The sequence below is a fragment of the Oncorhynchus masou genome, chromosome 6 (genome assembly GCF_036934945.1).
Source record: "Oncorhynchus masou masou isolate Uvic2021 chromosome 6, UVic_Omas_1.1, whole genome shotgun sequence".
NCBI classification, from domain to species: domain Eukaryota; kingdom Metazoa; phylum Chordata; class Actinopteri; order Salmoniformes; family Salmonidae; genus Oncorhynchus; species Oncorhynchus masou.
In genome coordinates this window covers 20,315,673-20,329,827 of record NC_088217.1, presented here as the reverse complement: position 1 = coordinate 20,329,827, position 14,155 = coordinate 20,315,673, and positions in this window count along the sequence as shown.

Genomic DNA, 14,155 nt, shown 5'->3' with positions numbered 1-14,155 from the left:
TTTGTTAAGTTTAGTCACAACATTTCTGTTTACGGTATGTCAACCAATCAGCTGAGCAGCCAGACTTGCCACCTCTTTTGCATAATTTCTTTGAACCATAAAATTGTTCAATTCATCATCAATCAAGGGAGCTCTAACAGTTCTCACAGTTAATTTCTTAACAGGTGCATGGTTGTCAACAATTGGTTTGAATCAATTTACATATACTTTGAGTAGTGCATCTGGATTCATTTTCTCATACACATCAAACCAACATACATGTTTTACATCTTCAACAAAAGAGTCCTGAGAACATTTTGTATGATATCTTACAAATGACTTTAGGCCCAACCTTTGGCACTTTGGCTTTCCTTGTTATTGCCACAATGTTATCGTAACTATAGTCAATGGGAACTGATATTGCTTTGTAGCAAAGCTCTGCAGCATTAGTGAACATATTATCAATACAAGTGGATGTCACAGATCCGACACTATTGGTATACACTCTAGTTGGTTGAGCTATAACCTGGGACATATTACAGGCATTAGTCAGAGTTAGAAGTTTCTCTTGACAGGACAGCTAGTTGCTAACCAGTCAATGTTTAGGTTACCCAGAAAATAGACCTCTCTGTTAACATCACACACACTATCAAACATTGCAGACATACAATATTATCCAAATACTGACTGCTAGCACTTGGTGGCCTATAGAAGCACCCCAAAATGTCTCTGGCCATATAAAGCAACACCTCTCCCACAGGTATTCCTGTATTTTCTGCAGATGTTATATCCCTGTATTGCTATTGCTGTATCATCAAAGGAATTATCTAAATGAGTTTCAGAGATGGCCAGTATATCAAATCAGATTTGAGGAAGTTATTGATTTCATGAACCCTATTTCTAAAGCTACATACATTAATCTGGGCTATTCTTGTCCCTTTCCTGGGTAACTTATCGGAGATAGACATAAAAAAATAAGTAAAATAAAAACATTGTTTAGCTACACTTGTGTGTGTGAGAGATGTTGGGCTGAAGCTACTGACCATCACTCTTTTCAGGCTTTTGGGAGGGAGGGTGGATAATGAGGTTATCATAGTGGATGTAAGCAATGTCCCACGCTCTCTGGCAGCTTTCATAGTTGGGATAAGTTCTTTCCGCCTCTGGCGCTCAGCTTCAGAGAAGTCCTTGTTGAGAAAGATGTTGGTTCCTCTCAAGTTCTTGGCTCTGTCCAGAATAGCCATTTTGTCCTTGAATCTTAGGAACTGGACCACTATTGGCCTGGGTCTGTCACCTGGGCTGGTTACAGGTTTTCCAGACATATGGGCGTGCTCCACCTCAATCTGCAGGTTTTCGGTGATCATTTTTCTCACTTCCTCCTCAGACTCCATCCAGGTTTCATGTGTCAACCTGTCTCAGAGCATTTCTTATTATGTACGTAAATCTGAGAAATTCCATTTAGTATGATATGTTAAGTTTCGTATAATATAATATTAGTATAATATCGTATAATATGTATTAATTTGTGGATGTCCATCACCCATTTCGTATGATATGTACAAACTATTTTATGTTACCAATTTGCAAAACTTAATAATATATGTTACAAATTTGCAAAACGTATGATATATTACGAATTCTATCTAGGTGGCTAACATTAGCTTGCTAGGCTAGATGTTAGGGTTAGGGTTCAGGGTTAAGGTTAAGTTTAGGAGTTAGATTAAAACACGCTAAGGTCGATGCCAGCACCCCCAAGGAAATCTATTAGCATATTACAAAAATCCCCATACAAATACATCAATTTAAACTAGAGATATCTGTTTTGTGTCTCAATCCACCACATCCACCTATGTAACACTTCTGCAGCTGCATTGAAAGGTGAAAAGTGCTAGAACGGTGATTGTCTGACCATAAGACATCCCAAAATCGGTCTTCTCATAAAATCATATGTAGCGTCCGAACGGTTTGGCCTGCTGTTAAGGGAATTTTTATCAATGATGACTAATTATGTATACATTTCAATCAGGACTGACTAATCCGAATACTATTATGTTACTGCACATGTACTAATCAGAATACTAAATGTTACTGTATATGTATGAGTTTCCTTTCTTGATACCAGTACTGAAAATAATGTGTGTGTGAACGTGGGCAAAAGTTAGAACAATGACTGCCTGTTCCTTGGTACAAATGAATCAGACTGGCTAGAGTGCTTATCTACACAAGAAAACCTTGACTCGTAAATTATATTAAATTGGTAGGGAGACGGATGTGGGAAGGCTGGAGAGACAGCCTTTGTACTGGAACGGATATGGCACGGATTGGGGCTGGAACTAAGGACTTCATTTTCAGTTTATAACCTGTGGTAACCTGTATTGTGGCAGTACTCTCTTGATTAAAGGCTGATACTTGACTTTTAAGACCGGGCTCTGTCCATTCCTATAAAATAAGGGTCTTACAAATTCTTATGAATTGACTGAGTGTTTCATTTTAATTGGGAATTAAAACAGAGGAATTAAATTCCTTCAACACCTACAAACTATGACCCCTCTATGGAAAGATGACACTCTCACAAACACAACACATTAGCACTACAGACAGAATGAGTCAGAACACAACACATTATCACTACAGACAGTGAGACAGAACACAAAGCATCATCACTACAGACAGAGCGAGTCAGAACACAAAGCATCATCACTACAGACAGGGTGAGTCAGAACCCAACACATCATCACTACAGACAGGGTGAGTCAGAACACAAAGCATCATCACTACAGACAAGGTGAGTCAGAACACAAAGCATCATCACTACAGACAGGGTGAGTCAGAACACAAAGCATCATCACTACAGACAGGGTGAGTCAGAACACAAAGCATCATCACTACAGACAGGGTGAGTCAGAACACAAAGCATCATCACTACAGACAAGGTGAGTCAGAACACAAAGCATCATCACTACAGACAGGGTGAGTCAGAACACAAAGCATCATCACTAAAGACAGGGTGAGTCAGAACCCAACACATCATCACTACAGACAGGGTGAGTCAGAAAACAAAGCATCATCACTACAGACAGGGTGAGTCAGAACCCAACACATCATCACTACAGACAGGGTGAGTCAGAACCCAACACATCATCACTACAGACAGTGTGAGTCAGAACACAAAGCATCATCACTACAGACAAGGTGAGTCAGAACACAAAGCATCATCACTACAGACAGGGTGAGTCAGAACACAAAGCATCATCACTACAGACAGGGTGAGTCAGAACACAAAGCATCATAACTACAGACAGGGTGAGTCAGAACACAAAGCATCATCACTACAGACAGGGTGAGTCAGAACACAAAGCATCATCACTAAAGACAGGGTAAGTCAGAACACAAAGCATCATCACTAAAGACAGGGTGAGTCAGAACACAAAGCATCATCACTACAGACAGGGTGAGTCAGAACCCAACACATCATCACTACAGACAGGGTGAGTCAGAACACAAAGCATCATCACTACAGACAGGGTGAGTCAGAACCCAACACATCATCACTACAGACAGGGTGAGTCAGAACACAAAGCATCATCACTACAGACAGGGTGAGTCAGAACCCAACACATCATCACTACAGACAGGGTGAGTCAGAACACAACACATCATCCACTGGGGTTAGCAGCACAGAGCAGAGGGGCTGGTGAGTAACGGATGTGGGCCTGACTGTGTCCCTTGGGTTTCAGGAACGGGCTATGATGACTCAAACATCACAAAGGCATGTCATCAACTTACAATATGTGGGTCAAACTTCTAGGGCTAGAAGATTTAACACTGATTGAGCCATTTGGCCGAGCCATTTGGCCATTCCATTATTCTGCCCAATCAGGGTTCAAACCAAGGTCTCCTGCACAGGACAAGACTGTTTGCTCATTTGTTTGGTAAGAGATGGAGGTATCATCTTTCAAAGGTGCCCGGTGTCCTATATAGGGTTGTACCAAGGCATGTACGCTCCACCACTGCTATGGTCATTGTCAATGTGGTTCCCTGGACCACAACTCGACCAACAGTCACCACCACCATCAAGATAACACCTGAAACCCCACCTCTTCAAGGAATACCTAGGATAAGATAAGTAATCCTTCTCACCACCCCCCCCCCCTTAATGATTTAGATGCACTATTGTAAAGTGGCTGTTCCACTGGATGTCAGAAGGTGAATTCACCAATTTGTAAGTCGCTCTGGATAAGAGCGTCTGCTAAATGACTTAAATGTAAATGTAAATGTAAATAACTCACCATGTTGACAATTTTTTTATCCAGCAAGTATAAGTGAGTAGTGCAGGGTTCCCCGAACTTGGTTCTTGGGACCACAAAGGCGTGCACCTTTTGGTTTGTTCCCTAACACTACACAACTGGTTCAAATGATCCAAGTTTGATGATTAGTTTATTATTTTAATCAGCTGTGTAGTGCTAGGTCAAAAACCAAAATGTGCACACCTTGGGTTCTGAGGACCAAGTTCGGGGAACCCTGCACTACTCACTTATACTTGCTGGATAAAAATATTGTCAACATGGTGAGTTATCTTGATGGTGGTGGTGATTGTTGGTCGAGTTGTGGTCCAGGGAACCACATTGACAATGACCATAGCAGTGGTGGAGCGGACATGTCTTGGTACAGCCTTACAGTGCCTTGCGAAAGTATTCGGCCCCCTTGAACTTTGCGACCTTTTGCCACATTTCAGGCTTCAAACATAAAGATATAAAACTGTATTTTTTTGTGAAGAATCAACAACAAGTGGGACACAATCATGAAGTGGAACGACATTTATTGGATATTTCAAACTGTTTTAACAAATCAAAAACTGAATAATTGGGCGTGCAAAATTATTCAGCCCCTTTACTTTCAGTGCAGCAAACTCTCTCCAGAAGTTCAGTGAGGATCTCTGAATGATCCAATGTTGACCTAAATGACTAATGATGATAAATACAATCCACCTGTGTGTAATCAAGTCTCCGTATAAATGCACCTGCACTGTGATAGTCTCAGAGGTCTGTTAAAAGCGCAGAGAGCATCATGAAGAACAAGGAACACACCAGGCAGGTCTGAGATACTGTTGTGAAGAAGTTTAAAGCCGGATTTGGATACAAAAAGATTTCCCAAGCTTTAAACATCCCAAGGAGCACTGTGCAAGCGATAATATTGAAATGGAAGGAGTATCAGACCACTGCAAATCTACCAAGACCTGGCCGTCCCTCTAAACTTTCAGCTCATACAAGGAGAAGACTGATCAGAGATGCAGCCAAGAGGCCCATGATCACTCTGAATGAACTGCAGAGATCTACAGCTGAGGTGGGAGACTCTGTCCATAGGACAACAATCAGTCGTATATTGCACAAATCTGGCCTTTATGGAAGAGTGGCAAGAAGAAAGCCATTTCTTAAAGATATCCATAAAAAGTGTCATTTAAAGTTTGCCACACGCCACCTGGGAGACACACCAAACATGTGGAAGAAGGTGCTCTGGTCAGATAAAACCAAAATTGAACTTTTTGGCAACAATGCAAAACGTTATGTTTGGCGTAAAAGCAACACAGCTCATCACAATGAACACACCATCCCCACTGTCAAACATGGTGGTGGCAGCATCATGGTTTGGGCCTGCTGTTCTTCAGCAGGGACAGGGAAGATGGTTAAAATTGATGGGAAGATGGATGGAGCCAAATACAGGACCATTCTGGAAGAAAACCTGATGGAGTCTGCAAAAGACCTGAGACTGGGACGGAGATTTGTCTTCCAACAAGACAATGATCCAAAACATAAAGCAAAATCTACAATGGAATGGTTCAAAAATAAACATATCCAGGTGTTAGAATGGCCAAGTCAAAGTCCAGACCTGAATCCAATCGAGAATCTGTGGAAAGAACTGAAAACTGCTGTTCACAAATGCTCTCCATCCAACCTCACTGAGCTCGAGCTGTTTTGCAAGGATGAATGGGAAAAAATTTCAGTCTCTCGATGTGCAAAACTGATAGAGACATACCCCAAGCGACTTACAGCTGTATTCGCAGCAAAAGGTGACGCTACAAAGTATTAACTTAACGGGGCTGAATAATTTTGCACGCCCAATTTTTCAGTTTTTGATTTGTTAAAAAAGTTTGAAATATCCAATAAATGTTGTTCCACTTCATGATTGTGTCCCACTTGTTTTTGATTCTTCACAAAAAAATACAGTTTTATATCTTTATGTTTGAAGCCTGAAATGTGGCAAAAGGTCGCAAAGTTCAAGGGGGCCGAATACTTTTGCAAGGCACTGTATATAGGACACCGGGGATCAACATCCTGGGGCTACAGCATTGTAGGGAGTATTGGAGTGTGTCTGTTTACATTCAACAATATGGATGACTAGTTTTAACATCCTTATTAACTTGGCTCTTCAGATTACAACCCAATAGATATTTTTAAATATTGAAAGTATATAAAAAACTATATATAAGATGTTTTAATATACACTGCTCAAAAAAATAAAGGGAACACTAAAATAACACATCCTAGATCCGAATGAATGAAATATTCTTATTAAATACTTTTTTCTTTACATGGTTGAATGTGCTGACAACAAAATCACACAACAAATATCAATGGAAATCAAATTTATCAACCCATGGAGGTCTGGATTTGAAGTCACACTCAAAATTAAAGTGGAAAACTACACTACAGGCTGATCCAACTTTGATGTAATGTCCTTAAAACAAGTTAAAATGAGGCTCAGTAGTGTGTGTGGCCTCCACGTGCCTGTATGACCTCCTTACAACACCTGGGCATGCTAACTCCTGGACAGTCTGTGGTGCAACGTGGTGTTGGTGGATGCAGCGAGACATGATGTCCCTGATGTGCTCAATTGGATTCAGGTCTGGGGAACGGGCGGGCCAGTCCATAGCATCAATGCCTTCCTCTTGCAGGAACTGCTGACACACTCCAGCCACATGAGGTCTAGCATTGTCTTGCATTAGGAGGAACCCAGGGCCAACCGCACCAGCATATGGTCTCACGAGGGGTCTGAGGATCTCATCTCGGAACATAATGGCAGTCAAGCTACCTCTGGCGAGCACATGGAGGGCTGTGCGGCCCCCCAAAGAAATGCCACACCATGACTGACCCACCGCGAAACCGGTCATGCTGGAGGATGTTGCAGGCAGCAGAACGTTCTCCACGGCGTCTCCAGACTCTGTCACGTCTGTCACATGTGCTCAGTGTGAACCTGGTTTCATCTGTGAAGAGCACAGGGCGCCAGTGGCGAATTTGCCAATCTTGGTGTTCTCTGGCAAATGCCAAACGTCCTGCACGGTGTTGGGCTGTAAGCACAACCCCCACCTGTGGACATCGGGCCCTCATACCACCCTCATGGAGTCTGTTTCTGACCGTTTGAGCAGACACATGCATATTTGTGGCCTGCTGGAAGTCATTTTGCAGGCCTCTGGCAGTGCTCCTCCTGCTCCTCCTTGCACAAAGGCAGAGGTAGCGGTCCTGCTGCTGGGTTGTTGCCCTCCTACGGCCTCCTCCACGTCTCCTACATTTACATCTCCTGATGTACTGGCCTGTCTCCTGGTAGCACCTTCATGCTCTGGACACTACGCTAACAGACACAGCAAACCTTCTTGCCACAGCTCGCATTGATGTGCCATCCTGGATGAGCTGCACTACCTGAGCCACTTGTGTGGGTTGTGGACTCCGTCTCATGCTACCACTAGAGTGAAAGCACCGCCATCATTCAAAAGTGACCAAAACATCAGCCAGGAAGCATAGGAACTGAGAAGTGGTCTGTGGTCACCACCTGCAGAACCACTCCTTTATTGGGGGTGTCTTGCTAATTACCTATAATTTCCACCTGCTGTCTATTACATTTGCACAACAGCATGTGAAATTTATTGTCAATCAGTGTTGCTTCCTAAGTGGACAGTTTGATTTCACAGAAGTGTGATTGACTTGGAGTTACATTGTGTTGTTTAAATGTTCCCTTTATTTTTTTGAGCAGTGTATTTTAGATGCAAAAAAATACTTTACATAATGAGCTCACCTACATCGAGGTCAACATAGAACTGGGTTGTTTCTGGCTCCACTTGTAATCCTGTAACCGACCAGACGGGGCCAGTCTTGGTCTGTGGCTTGTGATTGTGGTTACCATAGTTACCAGCGCAGCGTTTTCGTTCACACCCACAGCTACACAGGATCTGTAGACTGGTTCATGTTCATTCACCTGAGTGACTTGAGAGTAGCTGGGGAAAAATGGTGTTGTGGAAAATGGTAAAGGAGGGGAGTGGACACACAAAGTAGTATGAAAGAGAAGAGAAGAAAATAGTAGAGAAGAGAGAACAGTTGAGACACAGGGGACAGTAGGACTGTACTGAAGACACTATAAGAGGCTGCTGCCACTCGGACCGATGTCATTGACGTCCAGAACAGAGACTGTGATGGTTGCCTTGGAACTGACCATATGGACGACAGGGTTGCAGGTCACCGCCAATAGACAGGTCTGACTCAAAGAGGGGCAGGACTCCATGACCACATTATAGGTGGTTTTGATGATGTCCCTGTCCCTGGATTCACAGAATCTAGTTCAATCCAGTACAGGCTTAACTGAATGACAACAGAGACAAAATGTAACATGGAATTTGATTGAATAGTTTGGGGTATGTATGGCCTTATTTCCGAGGAATGCTCATCAGAGCCAGGTGTGGATGACAGGTTGCTGGGCAGCTGGTGTCACTACTTCCGCCAAAGTCGGTTCCTCTCCTTGTTCGGGCTGCGTTCGACGGTCGACGTCACCAATATTCTAGCAATCGCCGATCCGCCTTTCATTTTCCATTTGTTTTGTCCTGTTTTCACGCACACCTGGTTTACATTCCCTCATTACTTGATGTGCATATAACCCTCTGTTCCCCCTAAGTCTGTGTGTGGAATTGTTTGTTGTAAAGTGTTTGTGCACTTCAGACTGGTTTGCGACGGGTTATTTCAACCCGTTTTTGTTGTTCTGGGTGCAGTTTGTATTGCCTCATTAAACTGCTCCGGGAGTTACCCATTTCTGCTCTCCTGCGCCTGACTTTCCTGCAGACAGTTACGCACCTCTTACAGCTGGCATCGAAAAAAATGATTTGATGAAACATTGAATTTGGTTTTTACTGCTATAGTCGATAGAAACGCTTTGAATAACACATTCATAAACAGACAGTCAGAAAATGTACAATAAGGAAAAAGGTGTCTGTCTGTCCTATATCTGAGAGATATTAGAAAAATATTTGTTTTTTGTTTGGCCACTTTATTTTTTAGCACATTTTACATTTTACAGCCTAGTACTGGTTACCGTTAGACAAATTCGAGCAGATCATTATTCATGTTCCTGAGAGTTTACCCTGTCGATATTGGTGACATATTAGTTTGTAGTTCCAACGGTTCAGTCTGGACAGTCTGTTTTGTGGAAGACCTCTATGAAATGAGGACGTCCGCGAAAGAGAGTTCAGACAAAGCTTGTGGATGTCATAAAGCTAAACAATCGACACTGTCGTGTTCGCGAGAGTCTCCCCTTTCAATATTGGTGACATATTAGTTTGTAGCTCACACTTTTCAGGTTTTAAAGACAATTTCATGACAATTTTCCTGTCCTGATGCTCTCATGTGTCGAAAAAGGACGCTTTCACAAATCTCATGTTATTGGAATAGGCACAAACTTTATATCGGCGGAGAAATAGGATTGAGCTGCATCCATTACAAGATAAAGTTATGTCAAACTCTAGCCTTAACACACGGGGGGCTATTCAATATTCAAAATATCCACTCTAGGGGGTGTGATATGCTTACTGTGACGAGCCATTCAGACCAGCCTTCCTGATTGAACTTTTGCAAACTACATGACCCTGACTATCAACACTCAATGGAAAGTATAGTTCAAATTACAACTGGATTTGATGTTGTTGACCCTGCATGATGTGTTCTTAACGTTGATATTCGGTACTGTTATAGAGTGGCCACTTTGCACAGGATTAAATGATGAATAAAAAGGAGGGATAGGACATGCTTACCTTACTTCACTCAGTAACATCACGCGTGGACAGAAGTGAGGTTGTTACTCTGGTTGATGGTAAAGCCTAAGGTGTAGTTGGAAGGACTATGTAGTCGTATGTCAGCACAGACATTTGACAAAACATGAACACTTGTGACCAAAGCGAATGGCCCACTATTCTCCTGGATAGAAACGAACTGGCATCGGTTCCTAGAAGGAAAAAAGATGGGGGAATCGGGAGGCAGCAATGGAATGAGAGATTATTTGGGGCGGCAGGTAGCCTAGTGGTTAGGGTGTTGGACTAGTGACCGAAAGGTTGCAAGATCGAATCCTCGAGCTGACAAGGTAAAAATCTGTTGTTCTGGCCCTGAACAAGGCAGTTAACCCACTGTTCCCCAGTAGGCCATCATTGACTTGCCTCGTTAAATAAAGGTAAAATAAAATTATGAGAGATTGCCATGACTAATGCAGGCACTTTGTCTCTTGATCTCCATTTCTCTGATATCAGCAGTATGTTGCATTCACAATTATCACTAGATTAGTGAAAGACAAAAGAACACTTGCTCTCTCCCTAGATATGGTTCCTGCACAAACCCAGGGCCCTGTGGCATTAACAGTCAGAAAACAGGTTTGTTTGAGCAATGACAGAGACAATTGATCCAACCCAACCTCAGGTTTTGTATTGGATTTACTGTACTGTAAAATAATCAGTAACCAGGAAAATGTAGCTCAGTTGCAGTTGAGAAACCACAGTTGGAAACGGACTTTCTTTCATTTCAAAATGACAATGTTTATCAACACTGGCTTTTGAACTGTAGAATGAAAGAAAACACATCGAACACACCTCCATCCTCCTCCATCCTCCTCCTCCATCCTCCTCCATCCTCCTCCATCCACCTCCATCCCCCTCCATCCCCTTCCATCCTCCTCCATCCACCTCCATCCTCCTCCATCCTCCTCCATCCACCTCCATCCTCCTCCATCCTCCTCCATCCACCTCCATCCTCCTCCATCCTCCTCCATCCACCTCCATCCTCAGCAGACAAACAGAGATCTTTCCACTGGCTGTCTTGACTGTTCTGTCTAGACAGTGACAAGCCAACACAGCCTCTATGAGTAAAGCCCTGTCTTATCAGAACAGTCTCTTAAAAATATCTGGGATCTGGGATTTTTTCTCTTAACCCACTGAGTCTCTCTCCTAATCCTTCTGTCTCTGTTCACCTAAAGCACAGGCAGATGAAAACTACCAAGTGAAGGCTGTTGTAAAGTCAATTGAACTTACAAATCAAATCAAATCAAATGTTATTTGTCACATACACATGGTTAGCAGATGTTAATGCGAGTGTAGCGAAATGCTTGTGCTTCCAGTTCCGACAATGCAGTAATAACCAAAAAGTAATCTAACTAACAATTCCAAAATTAATTTCTTATACACAGAGTAAGGGGATAAAGAATATGTACATAAAGATATAAATGAGTGATGGTGCAGAGCAGCATAGGCAAGATACAGTAGATGGTATCGAGTACAGTATATACATATGAGATGAGTATGTAAACAAAGTGGCATAGTTAAAGTGGCTAGTGATACATGTATTACATAAGGATGCAGTAGATGATAGAGTACAGTATATACGTATACATATGAGATGAATAATGTAGGGTATGTAAACATTATATTAGGTAGCATTGTTTAAAGTGGCTAGTGATATATTTTACATCCTTTCCCATCAATTCCCATTATTGATGTGGCTGGAATTGAGTCAGTGTGTTGGCAGCAGCCACTCAATGTTAGTGGTTGCTGTTTAACAGTCTGATGGCCTTGAGATAGAAGCTGTTTTTCAGTCTCTCGGTCCCAGCTTTGATGCACCTGTACTGACCTCGCCTTCTGGATGATAGCGGGGTGAACAGGCAGTGGCTCGGGTGGGTGTTGTCCTTGATGATCTTTGTGGCCTTCCTGTAACATCGGGTGGTGTAGGTGTCCTGGAGGGCAGGAAGTTTGCCCCCGGTGATACGTTGTGCAGACCTCACTACCCTCTGGAGAGCCTTACGGTTGTGGGCGGAGCAGTTGCCGTACCAGGCGGTGATACAGCCCGCCAGGATGCTCTCGATTGTGCATCTGTAGAAGTTTGTGAGTGCTTTTGGTGACAAGCCGAATTTCTTCAGCCTCCTTAGGTTGAAGAGGCGCTGCTGCGCCTTCTTCATGATGCTGTCTGTGTGAGTGGACCAACTCAGTTTGTCTGTGATGTGTATGCCGAGGAACTTAAAACTTACTACCCTCTCCACTACTGTTCCATCGATGTGGATAGGGGGGTGTTCCCTCTGCTGTTTCCTGAAGTCCACAATCATCTCCTTAGTTTTGTTGACGTTGAGTGTGAGGTTATTGTCCTGACACCACACTCCGAGGGCCCTCACCTCCTCCCTATAGGCCGTCTCGTCGTTGTTGGTAATCAAGCCTACCACTGTTGTGTCGTCTGCAAACTTGATGATTGAGTTGGAGGTGTGCGTGGCCGCGCAGTTGTGGGTTAACAGGGAGTACAGGAGAGGGCTCAGAACGCACCCTTGTGGGGCCCCAGTGTTGAGGATCAGCGGGGTGGAGATGTTGTTGCCTACCCTCACCACCTGGGGGCGGCCCGTCAGGAAGTCCAGTACCCAATTGCACAGGGCGGGGTCGAGACCCAGGGTCTCGAGCTTGATGACGAGCTTGGGGGGTACTATGGTGTTGAATGCCGAGCTGTAGTCGATGAACAGCATTCTCACATAGGTATTCCTCTTGTCCAGATGGGTTAGGGCAGTGTGCAGTGTGGTTGAGATTGCGTCGTCTGTGGACCTATTTGGGCGGTAAGCAAATTGGAGTGGGTCTAGGGTGTCAGGTAGGGTGGAGGTGATATGGTCCTTGACTAGTCTCTCAAAGCACTTCATGATGACGGAAGTGAGTGCTACGGGGCGGTAGTCGTTTAGCTCAGTTACCTTAGCTTTCTTGGGAACAGGAACAATGGTGGCCCTCTTGAAGCATGTGGGAACAGCAGACTGGTATAGGAATTGATTGAATATGTCCGTAAACACACCAGCCAGCTGGTCTGCGCATGCTCTGAGGGCGCGGCTGGGGATGCCGTCTGGGCCTGCAGCCTTGCGAGGGTTAACACGTTTAAATGTTTTACTCACCTCGGCTGCAGTGAAGGAGAGACCGCATGTTTCAGTTGCAAGCAGTGTCAGTGGCACTGTATTGTCCTCAAAGCGGGCAAAAATGTTATTTAGTCTGCCTGGGAGCAAGACATCCTGGTCCGTGACTGAGCTGGATTTATTCTTATAGTCCGTGATTGACTGTAGACCCTGCCACATACCTCTTGTGTCTGAGCCGTTGAATTGAGATTCTACTTTGTCTCTATACTGACGCTTAGCTTGTTTGATAGCCTTACGGAGGGAATAGCTGCACTGTTTGTATTCAGTCATATTACCAGTCACCTTGCCCTGATTAAAAGCAGTGGTTCTCGCTTTCAGTTTCACACGAATGCTGCCATCAATCCACGGTTTCTGGTTAGGGAATGTTTTAATCATTGCTATGGGGACGACATCTTCAACGCACGTTCTAATGAACTCGCACACCGAATCAGCGTATTCGTCAAGGTTGTTGCCTAACGCAATACGAAACATGTCCCAGTCCACGTGATGGAAGCAGTCTTGGAGTGTGGAATCAGCTTGGTCAGACCAGCGTTGGACAGACCTCAGCGTGGGAGCTTCTTGTTTTAGTTTCTGTCTGTAGGCAGGTATCAGCAAAATGGAGTCGTGGTCAGCTTTTCCGAAAGGGGGGCGGGGCAGGGCCTTATATGCGTTGCGGAAGTTAGAATAACAGTGATCCAAGGTTTTGCCAGCCCTGGTGGCGCAATCGATATGCTGATACATTTTAGGGAGTCTTGTTTTCAGATTAGCCTTGTTAAAATCCCCAGCTACAATAAATGCAGCCTCTGGATGTATAGATTCCAGTTTGCAAAGAGTCGAATAAAGTTCGTTCAGAGCCATCGATGTGTCTGCTTGGAGGGAATATATACGCATTTGATTGTGAGGAATTCTAAATCAGGTGAACAGAAGGATTTGAGTTCCTGTATGTTTCTGTGATCACACCACGTCTCGTTAG